The sequence below is a fragment of the Carcharodon carcharias genome, chromosome 7 (assembly GCF_017639515.1).
Source record: "Carcharodon carcharias isolate sCarCar2 chromosome 7, sCarCar2.pri, whole genome shotgun sequence".
NCBI lineage: Eukaryota > Metazoa > Chordata > Chondrichthyes > Lamniformes > Lamnidae > Carcharodon > Carcharodon carcharias.
The window spans coordinates 18927892-18954396 of record NC_054473.1 but is presented as its reverse complement, the minus strand read 5'-3'; the positions used below and the strand labels follow the sequence as shown (position 1 = coordinate 18954396).

At 44.5% G+C, this 26505-nt stretch overlaps 1 protein-coding gene and 1 long non-coding RNA gene across 2 annotated transcripts in view; one reads left to right on the top strand and one right to left on the bottom strand.

Annotated features, from left to right (window-relative positions):
* sema3fb (sema domain, immunoglobulin domain (Ig), short basic domain, secreted, (semaphorin) 3Fb) overlaps positions 1 to 509 on the bottom strand; it is a 259929-nt gene extending 259420 nt beyond the window's left edge. Inside the window, exon 1 of the mRNA XM_041191096.1 lies at positions 310 to 509. The gene's annotated coding sequence lies outside the window, so the exon portion shown is untranslated. The remainder of the gene's footprint in view (positions 1 to 309) is intronic.
* On the top strand, positions 228 to 26225 carry LOC121279766. Its single transcript, XR_005943492.1, has 3 exons — positions 228 to 295; positions 1402 to 1612; positions 26035 to 26225. It is a non-coding gene; the product is annotated as an uncharacterized LOC121279766 (long non-coding RNA).
* Positions 26226 to 26505: the final 280 nt, after the last annotated feature.

Genomic DNA, 26505 nt, shown 5'->3' with positions numbered 1-26505 from the left:
GTCATGTGTCTGAGTGCACCCTCCCCCAAGCCTTTGCCCCTTGCCTTGCATCTGTCTTGTCTTCCTGCCCCCAGTTGAACCCTTGCCCTCCAGCCCCTTCCATTTCCTCTCTCTTGACTCCCTCCCCAACACCCCCAGTCAAGCCCTTGCCCTGCAGCACATTACAACCCACTCCTGCCTTACTGCTTGTCTGGTATATAGAGCCATGCCTCCGCATCCCCCCTTGACAGCAATGTGATGCTGCCTGTGAAGCCGGCTCAAAGGCGGAGGTGCTGTGGGTACTGCGCAATGCAAGGTAGGTGAACAGACCTTGAAGTCACGAGTGATGCGCAGGTCGCCAGGTGCTTGTCCCTTTCATGCGGTTGTGAATCAAGTCGGTCTGATTAGATGCCGGTGTGGCGTCTTGATCCAGGGTGGGGGTGGGATTCCAGCAAGATGCCTTGATAATGAGCATTCATGATATTCTAATGTATTCAAATGGCGTTCCCGACATGGCACAGTGGGGAAAGAGTGCCGCCATTGACGGCAGAAGCGCACGACGCAACCAGTTTTCACGCCGACGGGAAATTGACTTTTTGGCTCCTGTGATATTTCCTCCTCCTGCCCCCGGGTGGGGGCGGGACCGGAAAATCCCGTCCTTAGTGTACAACTGTCTAATGATCACTGTCTTGAAGATATTCAATGACAGAACACCAACAGGTCTCTGGGATGAAGAATTCCAAAGGTTCACGTCCCTTTGAGTGAAGAAATTTCTTCCTCATCTTCGTCCCTATTAGAAACATAGAAACTAGGAACAGGAGTAGGCCATTCGGCCCTTCGAGCCTGCTCCGCCATTCATTATAGTCATGGCTGAACATCCAACTCAATAGTCTGCTCCTGCTTTCTCCCCATATCCTTTGATCCCTTTCGCCCCAAGAGCTATATCTAACTCCTTCTTGAAAGCATACAATGTTTTGGTCTCAACTACTTTCTGTGGTAACGAATTCCACAGGCTCACCACTGTCTGGGTGAAGAAATTTCTCCTCGTCTCAGTCCTAAATGGTCTACCCCATATCCTCAGACTGTGACCCCTAGTTCTGGACTCCTGGGTCTATGACCTCATGTTCTAGATTCCCCAGCCAGGAGAAACATTTTCTCAGCAGCTACCTAAACCCCTTAAGAATTTGTTTATGTTTCATTTAGGTAGCTTCTCATTCTTCTAAACTCAAGGTTCTGCTCAACCTCACCTCACCGGACAATCTCCTCATCCCAGAAACCAGTTTAGTGAACCTTTGTTGCATTTCCTTTGGGGCAAGCATGTTCTTCATAGGTTAGGAGGCCAAAACTGCACTTGATACTACAGATGTGGACCCACCAATTGCAGTAAGACTGCTTTACTTTATATCCTAATTGCTTTGTAAGGATGAAGGTTTGGTGATGTCCTCCGGTGCCCCTTTTGATTTCACTCCATGCTGATTACTTGGAGATGCACAACTGCTTCTGGATTGCCCTTGAAGTCCACTTCACATGGATTATACTAGCAACTGGTTCTTGTTCCAATTCAACACAAGAGGGCCTTGCAAGCAGAGTTATACAGATGCTGTACGGCAGGAAAAGGCGGGAGGGAGGTGAGGTGAGTAAGCAGTGCCAACAATCTCTGCATATGCATGAAATGACTGAACAGCATTCTCATTATTAAGTGACTTTTACTGTAACAATTCATTCTTAAGCCTTAGGGAATGAGCCAGCAGACCAGTAGTGCATAAACCCCTTGGGTGAATAACACTTGGTAATCAAGGCAAAACTGTCAAATTATTTTCAGCTAATGTTATATTACAATGTTGTTCCAATTACGATAATCAGATTTTCTTGAGAAACTGACACAAACACACACGCTTATTAAATTTGATATTATAATCCTGGCCATTTCAATAATGCTGATGCGACCACGTCAATAAACTGAGATTCTACATTTAACGTAGCGTTTGTCAGTGGCAGAAAATGGTGGCTTTTTTGTGTTTCATTGCAAGACTGTAATTATTTATCGGGACTGTTCTGCACCTCAATGTCTGCTAAACCAAAGAATGTTCCAAGTACTGGATGTTGATTAACAGTGTGAAAAAAATAACATCTACGCTGTAATTCACTGATTGTAATGAAAATGACATGGAATTTGATCCATTTTCATAGACATAGTTTGCAGATAATATAATCCTTGTGATCATAAAGATTAACATTACTTGTTTACAGAGGTAAATCTAAATTATCCTACTAAGTATAAAAAACCATAATGCAGTAAAGGATATAAGGCTGTGTATAGACTACAACAGCAAATGGCATGAAGGGACACTTCAACCTGAACATGACTCTTCACTCCAAGGAGGGCATGGGGGATGGATGAAGGATGGATGTACCTTCAGAAGTGGTTTCACTGGAGTTAAATCACTTCAACTTTCACTCCAAGGATGGATGAAGGATGGATGTGCCTTCAGAAGTGGTTTCACTGGGGTCAGGTCACTTCAACCTCTGCTCAGCGTTTTCAGTCAGAAGATTATTGTAGTACATGTCGAAATTTCCACTGTGTACTGCCTGTAGGTGTACTCTCTGTGGGGACCTCAGATTCGTGGGCAGAATTTTATCTTAAACTGCCCAGCAAGAGACTGACAGGATTGAAATAAGTCCTTTTTTTAGCCACGGTTTTAAAATGAAAAGTAAAATCGAATGGGATACTTAATATATTGCTGACCCCAACCCACCACGTTTCTACTGGGTAAGTTAGGTTAAAAATATCCACATAAAACCTGCCATCAAGAATTTGCCACATGAATTTGCATCGTATTGCTCCATGGTGTAGAGAGCTGTCACCCTGGATGTGCTACATCACTGCTCATAATGTTTCAGAGAATGGAGACAGACTTGGGAACGCCTTCGTTCAGTCCGCAAGTGCGATCCCATGTTTCCAGCAACCTGTTACTTTCATTCCTCACTGTGGTCCCACTCTGATCTCTGTATTTGGCCTCCTACCCTGTTCTAATGAAGCTTGCTATAAGCTCAACGAACAGCACCTAGTCTTTTTATTAAACACGTCATGGCTTTCTGGGCTCAACAATTCCAGGTTGGTAACCTTTGACCCATTTTATTTTGTTTCTTTTTCCTCATTTTGGGCCTTATTTTGTTTCTGGGCTGCAGTTGTTTATGATTCTGCCATTCATATCTTCTCTGGACACATTTTTTATTTATTTTCTTGTCTCATTACCACACCCTTTTGCTTTGCACCATTAAATCTATTGACATTTAATCTCTCCTGTCTTCCACTTGAGCCCAGACCTTCTCTCTTGTTTCCATTCCCCTTTACCCTTCCACACCTCCCGCTCCATTTCCCTGCCTCTGTACTTGCTTATAGAAGCTGTTCCATCGCTAATGTTTCCCAGTTCTGACAAAAGGTCATCAAGCTGAAACGTTAACTCTGTTTCTCCCCAGATGCTGCCAGACCTGCTGTGTATTTCCAGCAAGTTCTGTTTTGTTTTGTTCTTGAAGATAGTCTGTGTCTGTTTAAAATTGGGTCTAACTAAAATAAGAGTCAGTGTGGTCCTCATTATCATGAACATGCAACTACATCAGAGAAATTCCGGAGCTTTGTACATCTTTGTGTATTGTTACAGCTGCAGAGCTTTGGCATTTTCACAATTCAACAAAAAAACACCCTTGAAAAATGTTCGCTTTATTTCTGAGCCACATACTCAGGGCAATTACAGATTAACTAGTTATTCAGCTCACTGTAGACAAGTTTGGCATTTATAATTTGAGATTAAATGAATAAATATTTAGAAGTGCATACATTAATGAAGGAAAGCAGCTGTTGATTTGATGAAGGCGAGAAGATAAAAGGAATTCAGTAGATGCAGCATAGTTGGGTAATCAGAAGGCACTTGATAAGGTGCCTCACAAGAGGCTTTTTAAAAAGTTCTTTTTCATGGGATGTGGGGATCATTGGCAAAGCCAGCATTTGTTGCCCATCACAAGTCATTTCAGATGGAGACAGCCACATTGCTCTGGGTCTGGAGTACCATGTAAGCGTAGCAGATTAATCAGATGGGTTTTTACAACAATCGATGATAGCTTCATGGTCACTATTACTAAGACTAGCTTTACATTACAGATTTATTAACTGAATTTAAATTCCACCCAGCTGTCATGGTGGGAATTGAACCCATTTCACTAGAAAATTAGACTGGGTCTCTGGATTATTAGTCTAACAACATCACCACTACACCACCTAATCCCCATGACACTGCTGCAGAATGTTCTGATGAAGTGTCATATACAACCCAAAATGTTAACGGTGTTTCTCGCTTCACAGATACTGCCAGACAGACTGAGTTTTTCCAGCACTTTCTGTTTTTATTTCAGATCTTCTGCTTCCACATTATTTTGCTTTTATTTGAGTGGATAGAATGTTAGTTGACAGATAGGACAGAAAGACTTTGGGAAATGGGTAAATACACAAACCACAGACGGATTGGATATGATCTATCTGAAGAATCAGTGCTGGGTTCCCTTTTGTTCTTCGTGTGCAGATGATCTGGATGTGGGTATACGAACAAAAGCTCAAAGATTTCTGACAGCACCAAAGTAGGAAACTTTGACAAGTAGGGAGAGGCACTACAGGAAATTTCAGGAAGACAAAGATTGTTGAGCAGAATGCATAGATGGGTGAAAGATGGTTTTAATATCTATTTGTGGAGTCATATATTTTAGGAGGAAATACAGGGAATGAAAAGTTGCTAAAGGATGTGAATGAACGAAGAGCTCTAGCAATTTAGATACATTCCTTGGTACATAGAGAGATATTTAACATAAATGGAGATACAAGGTTATGGGGACCAAAGCAGGACAGTGGAATCAGATTGCTCCAATGTCGAACCAAAAAAGAGACTTGCATTTATATAGCACCTCTCATGATCTTAGGACATCCTAAAGCACCTTACAGCCAATGACATTTTTTTTTTGGAGATTGTTGAAATGTAGGAACCAGTGTTGACACAATCAGCCTGCTGGCCTTTTTCTGTACTGTAACCCTCTCTGGCTCTGTGGATTTTGTGTGCAAAATGGCTACCATATTTATTTACATTACAACAGCTGCTGTGCCACAAGATAATTCGGTGTGTGTGAAATGCTTTGAGATGTTTCTGGGAGATGCCATGAAGCATTTTTAGATACAAGTTTTTCTTTCCTTTCATAACTTTGTGCTTCCATCACTGAAGTGAGGAGAAGACTCTTGTGGGAACCCAAATAGAAATGTCAGGAAAAGATCACGTTCTGTGATAAAGGTATTGAGATGAAATGGGGATCTAATCTGTCAAAAAGAACAGTCAGCCTCCCCCCCTCCACTCACAGTCTACGTAGTTGCCTTTGCAAAGATAGACTTTAATCCTGATAATTGAAAGCTATTCAGAATTACCTCAGATCCCATCTTTTTCATCTTCGCTCACTTTGAATGATGAACAAAACATGGGGGACAGTTGAAGGGGAATGTTTGGCAGTAGACAGAGTGATGCCCAAAATAATACTTTTATGCCTTCCTCAGCAAATGCAATGGCTGGCTACAGGTTTAAAAGGGCAGTAATCATGGTAACCAATCAATTTGAGATAATAAAAGCCACCTGACATCTCAGCCCATCACATTGTGAAGGACCCACATCAAAAAATTCCAACCCCTTTACCGTAACATTAGACCAGGCCTTGAGAGCAATGCTGGGCAAAGAGAAAAAAATTACTTGAAGCAATCAACCAAGGAAAATTGGTTCCCATTATGTGGCATTCATTGAGCAGGTTAAAGTTTCACTAATTGTCTGATGTGAGAACGTGGTAACGTTTTATTAACCTTGAAATGAATCAGCAAAGAGCTTATGAGTGTTTTTCAACCTTGGCTTAGGCCGCACCTTCCTTCTCAAGGTGAGAGCTCAAGGTACAGAGTGGCTTTCATTATATTCCCAGGTTTCATTCTAATGTTTGCAAATGCTTTTGTACTGACTTCATCTTTTCACAGCCTACTCTTTCTTCTTGGGTGTTTTGTTATCTTAGGCTCAGCATTATCTCATTGTCTGTAGTAACCATAAATCTCTCCAACAATCACTCGCATTATATCAATTTGAAATAGCCTCTTTCAAATGCCCCATTGTTGCAAGTGGGATGAATACACAGAATGTTGATACAGTTACAGATGTGTTACCTGTGTGGCTACTCACTCCCAGCCCCACAGCACGGCCAGCTCCCAGTTGCTAGTTTAACAGTACATGGAGTTGTGGGAAAAACACCTGAAGCAAATTCAAATGGAGGAAAATTGCAGGGTAGTCAAACCCATGACTTCAGCATCAATGTTCTAAATCCTATCACTTGCCAACAAAATGACTGCTCAAACAAACTTTACTTTAGGGTTTCTGTATTTTTGTTTGTGGGAACTTATGGGAGGGAGTGGAATTTTGAACTGAATAAGGGGAGGAATAGTGTCCGAATCCAGCACTGCCAAGACAGGAGCAGAACGGAACTCGCTGTATACTTAGACCATAAGAAATTAGGCCATTCGGCCCATCGAGTCTGCTCCGCCATTCAATCATGGCTGATAAGTTTCTCAACCCCATTCTCCCGCCTTCTCCCCATAACCTTTTATCCCCTTACCAATCAAGAACCTATCTATCTCGGTCTTAAATACACTCAACGACCTGGTCTCCACAGCCTTCTGTGGCAATGAATTCCATAGATTCACCACTCTCTGGCTAAAGAAGTTTATCCTCATCTCTGTTCTAAAAGGTCTTCCTTTTACTCTGAGGCTGTGCCCTCGGGTCCTAATATCTCCTACTAATGGAAACATCTTCCCCACGTCCAATCTATTCAGGCCTTTCAGTATTCTGTAAGTTTAAATTAGATTCCCCCTCATCCTTCTAAACTCCATCGAGTATAGGCCCAGAGTCCTCAAACGTTCCTCATATATTAAGCCTTTCATTCCTGGGATCGTTCTCGTGAACCTCCTCTGGACCCTCTCCAGGGCCAGCACATCCTTCCTGAGATACGGGGCCCAAAATTGCTCACAATATTCTAAATGTGGTCTGACCAGAGCCTTTTAAAGCCTCAGCAGCACATCCCTGCTTTATATTCTAGTCCTCTCGAAATAAATGCCAACATTGCATTTGCCTTCCTAACTACCGACTCAACCTGCAAGTTAACATTAAGAGAATCCTGGACTAGGGCTCCCAAGTCCCTTTGCACTCCAGATTTCTGAATTCTCTCCCCATTTAGAAAATAGTCTATGCCTCTATTCTTCCTACCAAAGTGCATGACTTCACACTTCCCCACGTTGTATTCCTTCTGCCAGTTCTTTGCCCATTCTCCTAACCTGTCCAAATCCTTCTGCAGCCTCCCCGCCTCCTCAATACTACCTGTCCCTCCACCTATCTTTGTATCATCTACAAACTTAGCCAGGATGACTTCAGTTCCTTCATCTAGATCATTAACGTATAAAGTGAAAAGTTGTGGTCCCAACACTGACCCCTGCAGAACTTCACTAGTCACCGGCCACCATCCTGAGAAGGACCCCCTTATCCCCACTTTCTGCCTCCTGCCAGACAACCAATCTTCTATCCATGCTAGTACCTTGCCTCTAACACCATGGACTCTTATCTTACTGAGCAGCCTCCTGTGCAGCACCTTGTCAAAGGCCTTCTGGAAGTCCAAGTAGATAACATCCATTGGCTCTCCTTTGTCTAACCTACTTGTTACCTCCTCAAAGAATTCTAACAGATTTGTCAGGTTTTTAGCCATCAAACACTCCAATTATAGGCATGGCATCAGTGCCGGCTTTACACATAAACTAAGTAACCTACAGCTTAGGGCCGCACATTCTGAGGGGTCTCTAAATGTGAGAAAAAAAGACTAAGGGCGGAATCATCTCAGATTTGCACCAAGTTTGGTAGTGGGCAGGAAATAGGGCATTTTACCCACCGTCTGCAATGGAGGCTTTTTACACCGTATTGTCCCAATCCTGCCTTGTGAAATTTGGGGCGGGATTTACCAGCCCCACCCGTCACCGGAACTGACCGGTCCCACCGAGAGTCAATGGCAGAGTGGCAATTGCAAACTGGATTCATGAAGCCGTGAAACCAATTTTTGGCCTTCTCACCACATTGTCAGCTCTAGCCACTGAACACGCCCGACGCCAGCGGACATGGAAAATTCCGCCCCAAAGGCCAGGATCTTACAGCCCCTTCATGGCGGGACCCGCTAGGGGAGATTCGGAGGCCCAGCCGAAATTCCATTGACTCTTGGTGGGACCGGTCGGTTCCGGTGACGGGTGGGGCTGGTAAATCCCACCCCAAATTTCAGGTTTTACATAATCAGTTGAAAAATGAAGGGGACAGGGAAAAAAAAGACCCTAAAATGGACATTTTGGTTCTGATATGACAAAAATATACTTATATGGCTACACAATTCTTGAATTTATAAATCTGCACAGAAATAACCATAAGTCATATCCGTGGTGCTGCCCTCTCCCCAACAGTAACATAATCCATTTAGATGCTTCGATCTCTAAATAAGAGTGCCTTAAATGGCATTTCCAAGACAACAATAAATATAAAGGTATTTTTATTTTAAAACGTCTTCCTTTAAAAAAAAATTCTAATATCTAATAGAGTGCAAAAAAAGCACATGACACAGTCTTAATCGGTGATACAGTTCTCTTCGCAAAAGTTTGTGCAGCAACATCAGTTTGTACCTGGTCCGGGTGGCACAAGAATCTCCCGTTCTCTCCTTGGCACCAGGTAAATATATATATTTTTGAAATATATATGTTGTATTTCTTACTTCTTCTTTACTTGTAAACGTCAAGGGTTGAGTTCAAAGAATTTATCTCAGGTTTAATTGTCTCATTATTATCGAGAGGCCTGTTAAAAAAGAAAGGAACTTTTGAAAGTGGATGTCAGAAGAGATAAAATAAACAGCAGCTTGAAGGACGGATAAAACTAATTACCAAAAGTTGACCGTTAATTCACTGTGAAAAAGGAGGGACCTCGTACTCAAGAGAGTCAGCTGGGCCCAGAGCATCCATCACTCCTACTAAGGTAGACAATACAGATGTGAAAGCAAACTATGGCGAATGCTGGAAATCTGAAACAAAAGCAAAAAATTGCTGGAAAAACTCAGCAGGTCTGACAGCATCTGTGGAGAGAAAGACAGAGTTAACGTTTCGAGTCTGAATGACTCTTCTCAGCTCTGAAGAAGTCATACAGACTCGAAACGTTAACTCTATCTTTCTTTCCACAGATGCTGTCAGACCTGCTGAGTTTTTCCAGCATTTTTTGTTTCTGATACAGATGTGAATGTGGCTGCTACACCTGAGAAGGTTACACAGCCTGAAATCCCAGCTGAAGGAATTAGGCACACAAAGTCCAATGACCTTGGTCTCTGGGGTGTCTTGACTGAGGATGATATTTCATTCTGGACACAGGAAGGTCCCTCAGAGTATCAACATTAGAATGGCCCATTTGAGAAACCGAAGTGGTCATTCACATAACCAAATTAGATATTGTTCAAAGTGTCTTTTTCATTCACCGATATGATAGCATTACTTTAGACGCAGATTAAAGCACTGGTTAATTTGCCCCAAATAACACAGATAAATCCAATCTTGAGAAAGCACATCTCCTGTCTTGTAAAGTGTTGATGCCAATTCCCGTGTGGCAAATAAGCCAGGATCTGTGCTGAATTATCAATTTTCTGGCATTCTTTTCCAACCACGAGGAACTGGGCTGAGAATCGCACACCTCATTTCCAAAGGGGAACTATATAGCTGACGGACCTCCATCTCACCAGCTCGCGAGGAAACCCGGAGAAGAATGCTTCTGTTCCTCATGGATCTGCACAATAGTTTCCCCCTCTCCTCAAAGTGCTGAGGATAGAGAGTAATAAATTGCATGAAGAAAATGGAACCACCCAAAAAAACATCCTTTATACATGGTATTCCCAGCCTACAGTGAGATTATTGCACCACAGTAGGATTATGGTTCCTACACATGGAAGGTTTTCAATCTTAGCTGAATTACATGGCATACAAGAGCCAAGGTATTTCTTCATAAGTCACTCCGTAGTGGCAAATTTGCCAGCACAGAATGCTCTGCTTGATCTGCAGCTCTGTGCCTCAGGGAGATTTGCAAGCGCACACTCTGCGTGCATGTGTGAAGTTGGCGGTCGCACTCCCCACCCTCCCACCGCCCACACAGGCAGCGCTGAGCACTGCCGCTCGTGTTTCGCACTGGGTGGGCCTTAATTGGCCCGCCAGCGTGAAATCGCGGTCCAGCCCCAATTGTGGGCGGCGGTCAGCTGCCCGACCACCTCCACCGAGCCTACCCGCCAAGGGCAAAATTCTGCCCCTAGATTACTCTCGACTAATAAAGAGGCCCAACGAGTATCTCTGTCACTTTCCTGTCTAGGGTGGCCAACGTCAGAGATCAAAAATATCACACGCTTGGGGCAGCAGCACTGCACCATGCACAGCCGTCCCATCCACAAACCTTCAACTAAATAATAATCATCGTGCAAAGAACAATAAGGAAAGGAATGAGCACTGGCCCCACTGTGCCAGAGCAATCAGACGGAGGCACAGAGATGACCCTGTTCAGGGTAGAGACTATTTGCATTGTTGATGACCCCAAAATAAAAATACTGGACATAAAGTTGGCAGACAGTGGACAGTCCAACTAAAAACTGGACCGGCCGGTATAAAACAAGGGGCAACCCTGAGGGCAACAGGGCCATCCTACCCCTGTCTGTGAAGCTCATGGTAACAGCAATAATAGTTCCGGAATAGGAACTGGCGATGATTGTCCAATCAGGACATTACATAAAAACAAACGAATTTCACTCAGGAAGAAAGAACGGACTCGCAAAATCCTCTACAGCCAACGAAAAGTTTTGAAGCATTGTCACGGTTGGAATATCGATAACGCTGTGGCCAAGTTGCACACGGCAAGCTCCCACAAACAGCAAAGTAACAAGGACCAGATCATCTGTTTCCGATGTTGGTAGAGGGATAAATATTTGCCAGCCCACCAGATCTCAAGCTGTTCTTTGAAGTTGCGTCATGGGGACAGAGTGTTATGTACCGCGGGTGGGCACGTGCCCAACCCGAACAGACGTGGAATAGTGTGAGATGATGCCGGACCAAGCATCCCGACGTCATCGCGCACTCGAACGATATTTCACTTGGCGTGCGCGCGCAGCTGTTGGAAGCGCACCGGCCAACAATTAAGTGGGCAATTTAAGCCCAATAACAATGCAATCAAAGTGATTTCACGTGGCCCGTCTACACTTACGCTTGGCGGACAGGCCATTCTCCCAGGCGACATTCACATTTTTGCTCAAACCTCGATCTGGGGATGTGGGGGGGGTGGGGTGGGAGCTGGGATGAAATCTCCGTGGGGAAATAAAATAAAAAGAGATACCTGGTTACTGTTTTTTTTTAAACGAGGTTTGCTTTCGAAACTTGATTGTGCTGCATGGACATACTTTGCAGCACTTCTGTCGTGTCCTTTGGTCTGTGGAGGCCTGCAGCCCCCTTGGGGCAGCGCTCTGTCTTCAGGGAGCTCTCTCGAAGCGCTCACCTGCACCCTCAGTTAAGTCGGCGCCCCGTCCCCATCCTGGCAGCGCTGAGCATTTCAACACGCGTTTCATGTTGGCTGGTTGGTAATTGGCCAGATGGTGTGAAATCGCGAATGGGGTGGGGGGGGTGCGATCACGGCCAATGGCCCATTTCCCGGGCACTCCCGGGCCTGCCAATCACGCACACCCGACAGCAAAAAAATTCAGACCATGGGCTTTGTTACATCCACCTGAGAGGGCAGACAGGGCCCCGGTTTAACGTCTCCTCCAAATAAAGTCTTTGACAGTGCAGCAGTCTCTCAGTGCTGGACTGGGAGTGTCAGCCTAGATTTTATGCTCAAGTCTCCCAAGTGGGCCTCGAGCCAACCTTGCGGCACAAAAGGCAGGACTGCTACAACTGAGCCATGGCTGACACCGCCCCATCCTACCCCAGATCCCAGCAGTGAAGGATTTTTTTCAGCCAAGCAGGTAAGCCTTAACTGCAGCCTTTAAACTGCTTGTGTTTCTTGTGGTACTGTGGCGCGAAAAGAGGGAATGATAATTTTTTTTCTTGGACTGACAATTACAAAGCTGCAACGAACAGTTGGTGCTGTTGACGTGGAAATATTGTCTGTGCAGCAACAGTAACACTGACTGAGATTATCATGAGTGTAGCCTTTAGATGTGAAGTGAAGATGTACACTGGTTTTACTTCCTTCAATTTGCCTCGAAAGAATCCTTTTACATTAACTGGATGATGATGAATTTAATGTCAATTTGCAGCCTGGCCCTTTTCATGCGTTGCTGCTTACATTCAAAGGAATTATAACTCAGGCTTATTTTTTTAGTAATCAAATTCTGGATATATTCCAACACGTGATGTATGCATGAATCTGAAAGCACTGAAATTCCATTGTATGAAATATTAGCATTTGAATGCTGAATATGTTTACATACTGTTCCTTTGTCTCCTCTCCCCACAGAGGTGTTAATCCATTTCAAACAAATGGCCAGAAGCTTGTTGGAATAGTTGACAAATGAATTACATTTCAATCTGTTAAACGTTCACATGCCAGTATCCACTCAATGCTATTTCAATTTTCAATGCCCTAACAACTAATGTTTATTGCAGAACAATGATAGTCAATTAGTGTTTGGATACTATTTTCATCATTTACATTATAGTCCATCGTGTGTCCATCAGTAAGGGAATCAAGGATTATGGGGAAAAGGCAGGAAAGTGGAGTTGAGGATTATCAGATCAGCCATGATCTCATTGAATGGCGGAGCAGACTCGATGGGCAGAATGGCCTACTCCTGCTCTTACGTCTTATGGTCTTGTGAGAATTTAATGGCAGGGCAAAATGACAACCAACAAGGTCTTTCAACGATGAAAGGCCACCCTTCAGAAAATTCAGCAAAGATGGGCAGACCATATCTCCCACATGGATGTTTGCAGAATTCCCAAACGGATCTTCAATGGGGAATTGTCCCGGGGCAAATAACATCAAGGTTGGAATTTTACACCAACGGGATTTTAAGTCAATGGACTTTTGAACAGCTTGCCATATTTTACCGTCATGCCCCAGCCGCGACATGGCCTTAAAAATCCGCCCCGTGGTGGTCAGTACAAACGATACAAGGACACCCTGAAAAGGAACCTTGCAAAATTCTGCACTGTAGATAACCACTCTTGGGGAAACACTTCAGCCCACCGGCCCATATGGAGGCAAGCACTGAAATTTCGTTCGGCATGTTTTGAGGACCATCGACACCAAACTCACAACATCCAACGTGCCCAGAGGAAGGCCGGAGGTGGCGCAGCTACAGAAGCTCCCCCCAGACACCAACAAAGACAACATGAACTGCCAGTTCTGTAGACGTCCATGCCAATCTCCCAGCAGATTCTTCAGTCACAAAAGGATCTACAGAAGACAACAAAGTCACTTATAGTTTGGACATGCATGAATAACGAGGAGTTTACCAGCGCCAGTTACAACAGAAGCATTGACCAGTCAAATGTTTCCAAATTTCTCTCCCCTTCTCCTGTTGTGAAGAATATACTTTAAAAAAAATCCTCTTATGTTGTAGTGGAAATAGCAGTTAACTGGTTGGTGAGGTGCCAAAAATTGGCTGAGCCAAACAGTGTATTAACCGACCTCTTGTGCTCAAGGTTAGGTTTCTGGGCCCTGAATTTCCTTGGAATCTTGGGGGTAAATTGAGTGAGGGATTAATAGGGGAGGAGGTAATTGACAGCTAAGACTGGATGTATTCCCAGAGGTGGAATTGTATGGCATTCTTCCTCCTGCCCCACCATTGGTCACCATACATGTTGATCCTCAGGGCACTGCCCATTCCTGCATTAATGGGGAAACAAACAGACTCTTCATTATCCATCTGGGTGATCCTATCAGCTAAACAGCCTTTTCTTTCCCGTTACTAACAGTGTCCTGGCCAGTAATCTTCAATTCCTTGGAGAAACAAGGGCAATTCTGGAGCCCAGCTCTACATGGTGATGTTGTGGGGGGTGGACAGGGGTGGCGGGGGGTGGGGGGAGGCGGGTGTGGCGGGGTGATGGCTACAGGAGGGAAGGAGACAGAAACAATGATGGAAAAGTGGATCTCTGTCCTTAAGATGAACAGAGGGAATTCATGCCGGGGCTGGCCCATGGAGAACATCTGTCCACACCAGAGACGTAGAAAAAGCGGTGGAATCATTGGAATGGCGAGATTAAGGTCTGAGTGCGTAAAAACACAAGGCCTGCTCATCACTACAGAATTTAGTGCCTCAGCTACTAGCCCTGGGAATTAATTCCACTGCCTCACAGCTCTCTATGTGAAAAAACATTTTCTGTAAATCTCTTATATTGAATTTTGTATCTAATGGGCCCTCGCTCTTAGTCCCTCAACCATTTGTATTGACGTACCTGTAAACTGCATTGACTATGAGAAGATCAAGTCTGAATATAAAGGAGACAAAGCCAGAATGGGCCTGACACATATCACTTACTATTCGAGTCAGGAAGGCACCTGTCTTGTCCAATTTCATGTACTCCCATGGCAGAATTGTCCCAGGTTTGCAGTAAGTGCGGTAGTGGGTGGGTAAAATGACATTTTACCCTCCAGCCCTGATTGCAGGTTTCCACGCCGTATCATTCCAAATCCACTGCATTACCTATGCATTCCTGGGAAACACGCTATCTCCTTGGCGGGTGGGCTGTCATTCGCCCACCATACCATCACCTCACTGCTTCATCACGCCAGGCACCATATTTAAGGTACCGCCACGCTCAGTGCTTCCAGGCCAGGACTGCAGCAAAGAGGACATGGCCCTGAAAGGCAAGAAGACTGCAGCTCTCAAGCATCTTTTGGATGATGTGGAGACCTGCTGAGATGTCTTCATCCCTGATCTGGCCCCAGGAGGGGCAGCAACATTACCACTCCGGCTTGGGAGGCGATGGCGGTGGTGATCAGTGCCAATGCTGCACAGAAGAGGTTGGCCATCCAATGTAGATAGAGGATGAATGATCTCATCCGTGCAGCCAGGGTATGGAAACCATCTCATCTCTCTGAACTCACACACTCACAAGCCATCACACATTCACTGGCATCTCACTCACTGCCAGCTCAAGGCGACATCACCACTCACTCTCTCACACACTCCCTCACATCCCCATCTGGCCTCATCTCCTCTGGAGACCACCTCCTCAGTCCTCACCATCTTGAGGCCACTTGCACAGATCAACATGTATCACCCCCACACACACCTGGGGATACCCCCCCTTCCCCTTTACAGCTCTCGTCCTGCAGCCTCTTCCCTTGTCTGAGGCCACTTCCCTCCCTCCCCCAAGCAAGAACTTGTCCTGCAGCTGTTGAAAATCGACCCACATATGGTTGGTCTGGTAGGTAGAGACCTACTCATGAGCCCCCCCCTCAAAGTGATGTGGTGCTGTCTGTGAAGCCTGGCACTGATGACTGTGATTGCTGCCCGAAGCAAGGTAGGCAAACAAACCTCGAACCCCCATGCGAAGTGCAGCCTGCCAAGTGCGTGCCTTATTGATGCTGTTGTGAAACACGTTGGCGTGTTTTCTCACCGACGTGGGCAATAATTCAGCAGTGACGGGGGGCTAAATCCGGCGGGCTGGCCTTATAATAATATGCTGATGTATTACAATGAGGTTCCCGACATCCGATAGCAGGAAAGGCAGCCTGCCATTGGCGGGTGGAGCAGACGATTGCAAACCAGTTTCACGATGTTGTGAAACCAATTCTTGGCATCCTCACCATATTGTTTGCTCATGCCATGGAACATACCAGGCACCGGTGGGCACAGAAAATCCTATCCCTAACCTGTTATACAGCCACAACTGGCTTTCATAGTGATTAGTAATTTAAACAGCTCTTGTATAACACTCTCTGCTACATATCCCATGTCGTGATTAACTCTGAGTCCGCCAGTGTGGGAAGGAAAGAGGAGCCCTTCCTTCCCGTGGCAACCTGCATGTTTTGCTCTATAACCTTTACTGTTCAAATAAAATAACTCCCTCTTGGCTTTTACCAAGGGTTCTTTGGCTGACCTTCCATCCTTTCTTCATTTTATGTTTTTTTTTAACTGCGTACCGACAAGTCACAGAGCAGCCTCATGAACTGTTTGTTCGGGGGATCTGTGACCTGAACCTGATTTCCACTCTTATTTCACTTCTCTACTTATTGTCCAGAAAAACAATAATCAAGGACATTAGGCTTTTGGATTTTGGAACAGGCTGATCCAAGTGTTGCACTGGGTGCTCTCAACCATTGGCCTGCCTGCAAAGGGCTTCTGACATCAACACCATGTCCCACGAGTCCTCGTCTGATTCCACCATCCATCCACCATCTTTAAAGTTGGTTTGATCGTGAATTTTTCCTGTACTGGGGCACACTCTATAGTTCTCAGTAGAAGTGGTCTCTGTACTAGGCCTCAGAGGCACAGAAAGGAAACTCTCTTTCGCTGCTTCTCATTCGAATCTGCTTCACTCGACGAGCTTTCAATATTTTACTCAGCTCTTTTATTTTACAGCTTTCGTATTTTTTTCCTCCTCTGAGTGTGAGGATGAAGCAGAACACTCCTGTTTGGTGAGACCAACCCTGCTTTTCCACTTCTATATCCAGCTTTTGCTCCTTAGCTCTTTCTTCTCAGACTTAGGAGCAGAGGAACTGAAATAGGCCATTTTCCCCCTCCAGCCATTTTTTTTATTCATTCACAGGATGTGGGCTTCACTGGCTGGGCCAGCATTTATTGCCCATCCCTAGTTGCCCTTGAGAAGGTGGTGGTGAGCTGCCTTCTTGAGTCCATGTGGTGTAGTTACACCCACAGTGCTGTTAGGAAGGGAGTTCCAGGATTTTGACCCAGTGACAGTGAAGGAACGGCAATATATTTCCAGTTCTGTTGAAGGGTCATGAGGACTCGAAACGTCAACTCTTTTCTTCTCCGCCGATGCTGCCAGACTTGCTGAGTTTTTCCAGGTAATTCTGTTTTTGTTTTTAATATATTTCCAAGTTGGGATGGTGAGTGACTTGGAGGGGAACTTCCAATCTGTACCGACATTCAATATTTTCTCCACTCACAAGATGCAGACATTGTTGTCAGGGCCAACATTTATTATTCCCGACTTGTTGTTGAGAAGGTGGTTGAGAGCCACTTTCTTGTATGCAACTGAATGGTCTGCTAGACCATTTCAGAGGGCAGTTAAGAGTCAACCACATTGCTGTGCACCTGAAGTCAATTATAGGCCAGACCAGGTAAGGCCAGCAGATTTCTTTCCCTTAACCTCAAGGGATATTAGTGAACCCAAAGGGTTTTTACAACAATCTAGTAGTTTTATGGTCCACATGCTAGTTTTTCTTTATTCCAGGTTTATTTAATCAATTGAACTTAAATCCCCCAGCTGCCATGGTGGGATTTGAATTCATGAACCCAGATCATTAGTTCAGATGTCCAGATTAATAGTCCAGTACCACTTTGCCACTGTGCCCCTGTAAATAATTCACTGAGATCATCAAAAGCCTGTGGCCTTTGTTCCATTTCCCTTATACCATTGGTCAACTGCTCAGACCCTGGATAAAGACTCCTTCAATGTCAGCCTGTTGAGTAGGTTGTCCAGGTGCACAGCAATGTGGTTGACTCTTAACTGCCCTCTGAAATGGCCTAGCAGACCACTCAGTTGCATACAAGAAGGTGGCTCTCAACCACCTTCTCAACACTTCAGGTGATGGGATCCTTTTTTCATTCTGTCAGATATCAGCTGTATTTAATTTAAAATGTTTATAGCTGCAGAGCGTGAGGGTGAAGAACAGAGTCCAATAATGGTCACTCAGGAGGAAAGTGTGACAAGTACCGTGGACGCATGGGAGCACCTTAATTATTCACTCCCTCCATTACTGGCACATTCTGGCTGCAGTGTGTACCACCTACAAGATGCATTGCAGCAACTCGGCAAGGCTTCTTTGACAGCACCTTCCAAATCTGTAATCTCTACCGCCTAGATAAACAAGGGCAGCAGATGCATGGGAACATCACGAACTCCAAGTTCCCCACCCCACCCCACCCCACCCCACCAAATCACACATCATTCTGAATTGAGATGTATTGCCATTCATTCACTCTTACTGGCTCAAACTCCTGGAGCTACCTCCTTAACAGCCTTGTGGATGTACCTTCCTCCGATAAACTGCAGCAGTTCAAGAAGGCAGCTCATCACCACCTTCTTGAGGGTGACGAGGGATGGGTAATAAATGCCAGCTTTACTAATGATGCCCATATCCCAAGAATGATTTTTTTAAAAAAGGACTGATGAACGGCATAAATTGAACATTCGAATACAACCCAAAAAGAATTCAAGGCACTGGAGATGCAAATTGTTGCGTAATACGGAACTTGAGTATAGGACAGACACAAGAATGCCAAATTTCAAAAAGAGCAACAATTTATACTGCATAAAAAAATGGCACTGATTGGTTGACATATTGACTCTGATGCATTGTCGTAGAGAACTTTTTTTCTTTATTCTTTCACAGGAGGTGGGCATTATTGGCAAGGCCAACATTTGGTTCCCATCCCTAATTACCCTTAAACTGAATGTCTTGCTAGGCCAACTCAGGGCTCAGTTAACAGTCAACCCACATTACTGTGGGTCTGGAGTCACATGTAGGCCAGACTGGGTAAGAAAGGCAGATTTCCTTCCTTAAATGACATTAGTGAAAAGATGGGTTTTTATAAACAAAAAGTAATAGTTGTCATGGTCACCATTACTGAGACCAGCTTTATATTCCAGATTTATTTATTAATTTAAATTCCTCTAGCTGCCATGGTGGGATTTGAACCCCTATCCCCAGAGCATTAGCCTGGGCCTCTGGCTTACTAGTTCAGTGAAATTAACACCACGTCACCGTCTTTCCCAGAAACTATTGCACCCCCCATGCATTTGTTTAAATCAAAACATTTGCAATGCCTGGACATGTCCCTTTTGCTGGCATAAGGTAGGTTCCTGAGATTTGCCAACCAATCCGCAACCTTTTCTCATCCAGTTTAAATTGTTGTTCCCTTTGAAGTTTGGTATGTTTGTGTCTGTCCTGATGAGTGCAAGATGAAAAGCTTCCACAGCACGTTTTTTTTGTTCAATACTATTCAAGGACTGGAGATAGTGAGAAAACATAAAACTGACAAACGAGGGCTGGGACACATGGAGCACCATGCTGTGTGGCAGGAGGGGTGAGCAGGTAGGAGGTGGGGCCAGGAAAATGCCACAGGAAGGGCTGACTTTTGAAAGCTTAGTAGTATTCACAATTCAACTGAGTCCGCTGTCAAGGTTTTGAAGGCTTTTAGCAGAAATTTCTCAGTAGCCAGTCTACCTGAGGAGGAAAGCTGCAGGCTGAACACAAACATCTGCCATATGGAAAAATACATCTGCTGTAAACCCTTACAAATTTTACAGGATCACCAGAGAGATGAAAAAGCTGCTACATTAATCAGCGCAGAGGAACCTTCAATAGCTACTTAGTTCTGAACTTGGGGAGGGATTCAAGAAAAGTGTTGGGAGAAGTGTGTGAATGAAGTGTCCTAAATGTTCCAAGACAGAACATTGTAAAGGAATTGGATTGAAAATAGCTGTCATGGAGGGAAAATTAGCTCACAGATTGTCCGTAAAGAGATTAGGTCTGATAAACAAGTGAGGTCTAAAAATCAGTAAAATAGAGGGAGCTCCGAAGCCTAGCAGCTGAGTCTAAGCAGTTAAGTAATTAAGGTTAAAACGTTTGTCCTGGGCAGGTTGTCAGTTCAGCAATTTTATTCCTTGCTTTAGCAACCTTACCCACCAACTTCTCTCAGCAGCGCACTCATTCAAATTCTTCTCCCACTGTCGTGCCTGTTCACTGTCAGTTTGATCACTTGCCAGGCAGTTAGTGTTCTCCCTGCCTCATGAATTTCATTGACCATTGGGCAGAAGCTTGTGGAATTGGTCCCTTCCTGCTGCATTATGAATGTTTTCATAAGATATTGGTATATTTTCTCCTGGCCCCTAAAAGAGTCAGTGTAAATATGAAACAGGAAAACCTTTTTTTTAGACGTAGGATTGGGAATGCGAAACGGTAAGATGACAGGATGTAAGGTACTGTTCAACTCCTTTACAAATCACAGAGCTCTCAGACACATTTCTATTTCAATGTAGATTCCTGGGCTATGTGCGGCAGTCTTACCAGATGTGCAGGAAAGCCTATCTGAAACAGCACTTTGGAGAGTTCAACACTGCTCACAGAATAACATGCTTTTGAGTAATGTATGAGCACTGGCTAATAGTTAATTAGTAATTGCAGACAGATGCACAATCATCTATATTGCTCTTCTTCCGTGTGGAATTCTGTTTGCTCCTCAGCAAGCTCTTGATCCAGTTTCTTCAGCATCATCATCCTCCTTCTGACTGCTGCGTTCAACAGTGTTTTGTTTGGACAACTAATCAACCTGATTGTTCAGCAACTGTCATCATTCTCGCTCCCTGGCAAGGCGGTGACTCTTGATTCAATCCAATTAGTTGCCCATTCTCATGTCTCCCAGATTTTTGTTCATAATGGTTGAAGCAAGTGTCTATCATCAGCATCAATTGCTTCAGTCAATCCTATTACTCCATCACAGCTTTATTTTTCACCAATCTACAGTATGCCATGGACAATTGCCTCCAGCAGAGTCCTGCCGACCTCTTCTCATGTTGATTTAGCGATCAACATTTACTTTTTTATTCATTCATGGGAGGTGGGTGTCGCTGGCTGGCTGGGCTTTAGCCCATCCCTAATTGCCCTTAAGAAGGTAGCAGTGAGCTGCCTTCTTGAACCCCTGCAGTCCATATGGTGTAGATACACCCAAAGTGCTGTTAGGAAGGGAGTTTCATGATTTTGACCCAGTGACAGTGAAGGAACATCGATATATTTCCAAGTCAGGATGGTGAGTGACTTGGAGGGGAACTTCCAGGTGCTGGTGTTCCCATGTGTCTGCTGCCCTTGGCTCTCTAGATGATAGTGACCGTGGGTTTGGAAGGTGCTGCCTAAGGAGGCTTGGTTAGTTCCCGCTGTGCCTCTTGTAGATGGTACACAATGCTGTCACTATGCGTCAGTGGTGGAGAGAGCGAATGTTTGTGGGTGGGGTGCCAATCAAATGGGCTGTTTTGTCCTGGATGATGTCGAGCTTCTTGAGTGTCCATTCACCATCCTCTATGAACATTCTTTATATTCTTTAGTTCATGACAAATTTTACTCTGTGAGGTCCAAGGTCCCATTAAAGTGCCTTTCCACAAAAGACAATAGCCCCCTCTGGTATTTCGACCAAGTAAACACCCTTTGTATGTCTGTCACCATACCTAATCAGCTATGGACACCATACCAGCCAAACTCAACCCTGCCTTCATTTGATGTTCATATATGCACTTTATAGTGGAATAACAATTCGGAGCATGAAGCAAGAATGACAACTTGCACAAATAAGAGAATCTTTAAATAGTAAAATGCCGCAAGCTGCTTCACAGGAACATTATCAAACAAAATTTGACACTGATAAAGAGATATTAGGACAGATGTTCAAAAGCTTGATCAAAGACATAGGTCTTAAAGGAGGAGAGAGAGCTAGAGCAGCGGACAGGTGTATGGAGGGAATTCCAGAAATGAAGGCCTGGGAAATTGAAGGCCTGGATGCAATGGTGGAGCAATTAAAATCAGGGATGCTCAGGAAGCCAGAATTGGAGGAACACAGATAGCAGAAAGGAGCATACAGAGATAGCGAGAGAAGAGGCTGCCAAAAGATTTGAAAACAAGGATAAGAAAACTTTTAAAATCGAGGTGTTGCTCCACTGGGGTACAATGTAAGTCAATGATCACAGGGGTGAAGGGTGAATAGGATTTAATGTGAGTTTGGACAAAGACTGCAAGAATTTGGATGAGCTCAAGTTTATGCAGGGTGGAAGATTGAAGACTGTCCAGAAGAGTACTGGAATACTCAAATCTAGAAGTAACACATGCGTGGATGAATCTGCCTGACTTTATCTTTCTTGAAACCAGGGTCACTACGATCAGTTTTGGAAACCCAAGTGCTACCTGGATGAGTTGAATTAACTCACTGCAGGTTGGGAGTTCAACTTGATATCTTCTGGTTTGCATGGTTGAGTTTTTTTTTCATCCATGGGATGTGGTCTTTGCTGGCTGGGCCAGGATTTATTGCCCATCCCTCGTTGCCTTTGAGAAGGTGGTGGTGAGCTGCCTTCTTGACCACTGCCGTCCATGTGGTGTAGGTACACCCACAGTGCTGTTAGGAAAGGAGTTCCAGGATTTTTGACCCAGCGACAGTGAAGGAATGGCGATATATTTCCAAGTCAGGATGGTGAGTGACTTGGAGGGGAACATCCGGGTGGGTAGCATTCCCCTCTATCTGCTGCCCTTGTCCTTCTAGATGGTATTGATCGTGTGTTTGGAAGGTGCTGTCAAAGGAGCCTTGGTGAATTCCTGCAATGCATCTTGTAGATGGTACACACTGGTGCCTTTGTGCGTCGGTGGTGGAGGGAGTGAATATTTGTAGATGTGGTGCCAATCAAGCAGGCTGCTTTGTCATGGATGGTGTCAAGCTTCTTGAGTGTTGTGGGAGCTGCACTCATCCAGGTCAGTGGAGGGTATTCCATCACACTCCTGACAATGACATCTTTTGATGATCTGCTTCTATCACTGCTTGTTTGTCCCTACAACCACACCACCCCCTCCACTTCTCTCCCCCCAACCCCCCCCCCCCACCCACACACACACACCTTAAACCAGCTTATATTTCACCCCTTTCTTGGATTCGCTCAAGTTCTGTCGAAGGGTCATGAGAACCCGAAACGTCAACTCTTTTCTTCTCCGCCGATGCTGCCAGACCTGCTGAGTTTTCCCAGGTAATTCTGTTTTTGTTTTGGATTTCCAGCATCCGCAGTTTTTTGGGTTTTTTTTGTAAACTTTGAGCCCTGTCTGCCTCCATTCCCCATGCTGGTGTTTCCTAGAATTTCAGCCCTTGTGTCTAATGGCCTGTTCCTATGCTGTAAACTCAATGTAATGCTATAATACCTATTTTTAAGCTGTTCTGTTTTTCACGACGAGGTTTATATTCTGATGCAGTCCTTCTGGTTTCTGCTCCTTGTGTATTATTCCAGCTTAAAGCAAGTTCTTCAGTTTGATTTCATATTTGAATCAAATATCCAAAATCCTACAAATTATCCAAAGTAGAAGATGGAATTGATTTCTCCTCTCTCTCTTTCTCATTCACAGGCAAATCTCGACTAACTTCCCTTCCATTAAGTGCAAGTCCCCTTTAAGAGGGACAGACTGCCTTTAAGAAGAGCTGGCTGGCTGCACCATGTGTTATCAGTGCATGGTGATGGGCCCGCTGTTGAGTGCTCAGATAGTCAGTAATGTGTGCCCCGCACTGCCCAATGCTGCATGAGGGTAAATAAATAAGCTGTAAGAAGTTTGTCTCAACAGGACCAGGTGTGGGCTACTTATGCTTCATGACCCTGCATCAGGAAAAGAGACAAATAGAACTTATAGCCCAAAGTTATGAACAATGAGAACAGGCTGCATTAGCTTGGGTTGTATTCCTTTGAGCACAGAAACCTGAGGGCTGATCTTGGTCTTTAAAATGAAACGGATTCAATAGTTTCTCTGGATCCACGGTTCCTCTGGTGAAAATTCTGAAACAAGGGGGCATAATTTTAAAATTAGAACTACAGGCCATTTTGGAATGGAATCAGGAAGCACTTAAGATAGAGGAAACCTGGGAACTCATTCCCTCAAAAGACTGGATTCTGGATCAATTGAAGTCTCATGACTGAGATTGATCCATTTTTATTAGTTAAGGGGATCAAGGGATCAAAGGCAGGTAATTGGAATTGAGGTGCAGATCAGCCATGACCCAACTGAATAGCAGAACTGGCTCGAGGAGCTGAATGACCTTGTCCTGCTCCTACATCTCTCAGATATGTCTCAAAGCACTTCGCGTAGAATGAATAAATTGGGATTTTCTACACGGTCTAGAGAGACCTGCCTCAATACTGCAGTTTTGAGTTTGAAGTTTCATATGTGGTGAAAATGCCAGCTTCTAAATGGAGCAATAACTAATCACTTGCTCTGCCCACGATGGCTAGACTTCTATTATGCCGTAATTGCTCTCAGCAATCACCCTGGATTTTTTTTGTGTTATTTATCCGTGGGCTTTGGCTCTGCATCTGAAAAGGAATCCTTGTTATACACTGACAGAGTGACATGTTGTGGAAAGGAAGGCCAAAGCTCTTCAGTCCATGCCATTTCAAATTCACTTTCATCCACTGCCAGGGTTAGCTCCCTTTCATGTCTGCTGCTGCCAAGCCATTTTTATTTTAACACTTTAAAGATTTATACTCCCACAACATGGACAGTAAAGCCCAGGCCTTTCCTTCCAGTGCTGATGTGTTGAAAGTTAACTCCTGACTTGACCGATTCCCAGCCTTCCGGAGAGGATATTCTAGACAGTGTCACAGTGCCAAGATTGTGGCATGATGAGCTAACACCGAGCTGGGTTTTATTAACCAGAGAAGTTGCTGTTCACACTCAGACTGCAGTGAGAAGTCAGTAACAGCAGTAACCTTCAAAGCAGAAAGAAGAATGTGAGTGGAATGGTGTGAGCTAAGGAGAACCCACATGAATAAAATCAAACAAGGCAACTTTAAGACCCACATCAGCCCAACTCTGAAGTGATCAAAACTTTATTCAATATTTCTTTTTTTTGTTAAGCTTTTATCATTTTTGGTTAGGTTTCCCAGTTTTTATCCCTCTTTTCTTCATCTATCTTGCTTGATGTTTGTAGACAGGTAAGCCTACTCACAGGCCTCTTCCTAGTAAAACTGCTCACAGGCCTTCTCCTAGTAAACCTGCTCACAGACCTCCTCCTAGTAAACCTGCTCACAGACGTCCTCCTAGTAAACCTGCTCACAGACCTCCTCATAGTAAACCTACTCACAGACCTCCTCCTAGTAAACCTGCTCACAGACCTCCTCCTAGTAAACCTACTCACAGACCTCCTCCTAGTAAACCTGCTCACAGACCTCCTCCTAGTAAACCTGCTCACAGACCTCCTCCCAGTAAACCTACTCACAGACCTCCTCCTAGTAAAACTGCTCAAAGGCCTTCTCCTAGTAAACCTGCTCACAGACCTCCTCCTAGTAAAACTGCTCAAAGGCCTCCTCATAGTAAATCTCCTCAAAGCCTCCATCTCCTCCGCTCAGGCCTCTGCCTAGTAAACCTTCCCTCAGGTGTCGTCCGCGTAAACCCCCTCACAGGCGACTCTAATTTTCCCAACAGCCTCCATCTACAGCCTGTCCATGAGTGAATCTTGCCTCTGGTTTTCCCTTTTCCCCCTTCCTTTAGGAGACTCCATGCACCTTCCTCAATATCAGCCCCACTCAGATTCTAAAATGGAGGAGGAAATTGTGCCTTTCCATGCTCCATGCCACCGAGTGTCAATGTACTGATATCCGACGGCATCTTTGTCCACTCTTTTATGGCCGATCCCTTTCAACATGCCAGTCTCCTACTGACTGGTCAGCAGAGCTATGTATTCCTGGATTGCATGCCACCCGTGTCCCCAGGCCTCCTGGTCAGATATGGACAACTGGCAGTGATACACAAGGCTCTAATCCAATTTGAAGTGTCTGTTACGAAATATAGATGGATCAGGCAAAGGGTTTTCATTTTAAATCACACTTCTTACCATTGCTTTGATACTTCGACGGGAGGTGATGAAGGTGAAAATAGAGACAGGTGGCACAGAGACAATGTTACCACCCCTGCTGTACTGTTTCTGTATTTTTTTCTCACATTTTAATGAGCATTTCCTCTCTCTCTTTAGTTCTTGCTTGCTTTATGGGTGTAAGTGGAGACCTCAAAGATGCCCTCGACCTGCTTTCAGAGCTGCAGCCAATGAGGGAGACCACGTAGGAGGGAAATTCAGGCTAGACTACAAAGAATGTGCAGGACCAGCTTTAATGCTCAGTGGATCATTGCACATCCAATCACTGTGTAATCACCCAAAATAATTGTCTGCCTCAGGTGAATCTTTATTGCCCGAAGACAAACCCACAAGTACGCTATTCCTCTATCGGAAGCTATCTGTTCAGTTATCTGGTCCTGACTAGACTAAGGTATGCAATATTCCATTATACTGATGTACTTGATTTATGGGAAAATAGATATTTTAAAAATTCCCTCTTAGGTCTGTGAAATTATTGCCTCAGAGAAAATTATTTCAATACCATAGCTCAATGGATGAGAGCAGCAGCCAATGTGTAACTGAACCATACAGATGAGGAAAGCTCCAAGC